General features: G+C 34.7%; 1 protein-coding gene across 1 annotated transcript in view; it reads left to right on the top strand.

Annotated features, from left to right (window-relative positions):
• Window positions 1-2,675, top strand: part of Dach1 (dachshund family transcription factor 1) — a 427,351-nt gene that overhangs the window by 261,111 nt on the left and 163,565 nt on the right.

The following is a 2,675-nucleotide window of genomic DNA, read 5'->3' on the forward strand; positions in this document are numbered from 1 at the left end:
GGTTATGCTAATGAAAAATTTGGATCTCCTAGTTTAGATTTCAAAATTTATGGTTGTTTGCTTATTTTCCTCAATATCTATTTATTTCCCACCAGTGTGTTAATGTATCAAATCTTAATCTTCTGGTTTTATGATATTTGGTGGCAAATATACATACAATCATAGTTCCTTTATCAGTTTGAAATAATCAATTAAATGAAATGTTATTACCTAGTATTTTGAGTGCTATTCCTTAATATTAATGACCATGATTTGTTATTATGCATAAAATGATAAAAATACAAGACTTACTCTAATTTCTCACTTTAAATTTGCATCTTTATTTATCAAGAGACTCATATTTTATCTCATTTCTCTAAATTATCTTATTTATTTATTTATTTATTTATTTATTGTATTTAGTAGAGTGTCTACAGGGTCTATAGAGTCTCACAATGTAGATCAGACTCATAGTGATCCTCCTGTTTACAGCCTCCCAAATGCCGGGATTACAAGCATGTGCCACTATGCCCAGTCTCAATCATGGTCTCAGTGTGCTCCAGGGGCAGGGCCGGCTTGTATCTTATGTGTTCGTAGAAGCCATACAAGTAAATGAAAGTTCTTTTTGTATACACACAAAATGTTTAACATTGGAACAATTAATATGGAATCAACAAGGGTGTTGTTGGTGATTTCCCATGTTAATAATGTTAGAAATCATATATAATATAATTTAAGGAGGCATACTTTTGAGGGGAACAGAATTAATGGTATGATGGCATACATTAATACAGATGGAAAGACGTATCTTCATTTCTGTTTCTTGCTCCATTATTCTGCTGTAATATAAGTACCTTTGGGTGTCTAGACCCTGTACCAAATATATCAAATAAAAACTAAAAACAATAAAACTGATGATTATACAGTAGGAGATGAGACATAAAACTTCTGTCTGTTGCTTTTCTTATGGACAGAGAATAAGAAGTCAATTTACCACCCTTAAAATCTCAGTGTTTAAAGCATTTTGGCTGTTTGAGTTCTACAATTCATAAATCTATTTAACTCCCAAATTTCATTTAATGAAATTTTAATTCTAATTCATTTGAATTAGCTATGTACTTATTTAATTTGTATGTCTGAGAATTTTGTCTGAAATGGTCTAATAGTGCTTTATATGTGTGAATCCTGACATTCCATTGGCTTTTTAAAGCTCATGTTTAAAATTAAGGTTTATGTGTTTATTTTTATTATGAGCTTGCAGTTTAAAATCATACTAATGTCAGTTTGGGGTTTATTTTGTCTTTAGGTCTTAATAATAGAATTTTCTGTTTGAGGAAAATATGTTCAAACTGTATCTTGATGTATTTAAGCAACTTATCCAGATAGAAATAAGGAGAACTCTGAGAAGAATAAGACTTAACCCTGAGTTAAAATATACAATGCCCAAGCATAAATAGAGGTAAATTTGTAGTGAGATTATTTTCTTTTTACTATGTAAAAAGTACTTGAGAGTCTGTTTCCCACATAATTTTCACTGTTTCTGAAAGATATTCTCTACTGATTTGGAAGAAAAATTATTAAAATATGCTTTCTATTTTAAGTATGTGATGATGGTTTAAGAAGACTCTAAATATAATTTTTCTTTTTTTTTAAACATTTATTTATTTATTGTGTGTGTGTGTGTGTGTGTGTGTGTGGCCAGCTCAGCCCACCAGGGGGCGAGGCTGGCTGGCATATGGTGCTGGGGGATCGAACCGTGGTCCCTGTGCTTTGCCAAGCTTGTTCCATGTAGGTGCTTTAGACCACTGAGCCATCTCGCCAGCCCCAAATATTTATTTATTTATTTATTTATTTATTTATTTATTTAGTGTGTGGCCAGCTCAGCCCACCAGGGTGCGGGCGGGCCAGCATGTGATGCTGGGGGATTGAACCGAGGTCTCTGTGCTTTGCTTGAGCTTAGCTTGTTCTAAGTAGGTGCTTTAGACCACTGAGCCATCTCACCAGCCCACCAAGGACAAGAGTATGACTATTTTTTTTTTTTTTTTTTTTGGCAGAACCGGGGATTGAACTCAAGCCCTGGTACTTGCCAGGCAAGCACTTATTCTACTGAGCTATTTCCCCGGCACTTAAATATAATTTTTCAAACATAGAGTTTTTTCAGTAAGCTCTGAAGAACTAGTAAGTTAATTGTGATGCAATATTATTCATGGGAAAATAATACTTAAAGAAGTTGTAAACTTGGAATTGTTTTCTAAGCTTTTCCACAAAAAGTGGTGTGTAGAATAGAAAAATACACATTTAATCTCGAATACACAAAATATAACAGAATATTCTTAACATATCTCCAGTTTTAAGTTTTTCCAAGTTCTCAGTGCCTATGGTACCATCTGACGTATTAAAGGAGGGAGTTTCACAGTGCTAGAGCTGTTCCTTTCCTGTCTCATTTCTCTCTTCCCATTCTACAGAGCATTTCATTCATGTTGAGAATGGTGCCTGCAAGATTTTGGGCTCTCACTTTGGAGAAGGCATTGTGCCTTATGTGTGTGAAACTGCTCAACACAGAGGAGCAGTAAAGAGACAGGGAAGGAGTCTGGTGTGGCGGCACAGGCCTGTAATCTCAGCACTAGGGAGGCAGAAATCAGGAGGATCACTATGAGTCCGATCTGCATAGTGAGACCCAGCACAAAAAAAAGAAG

The sequence above is a fragment of the Octodon degus genome, unplaced genomic scaffold (assembly GCF_000260255.1).
Source record: "Octodon degus isolate 3935 unplaced genomic scaffold, OctDeg1.0 scaffold00013, whole genome shotgun sequence".
Taxonomy (NCBI): Eukaryota; Metazoa; Chordata; class Mammalia; order Rodentia; family Octodontidae; genus Octodon; species Octodon degus.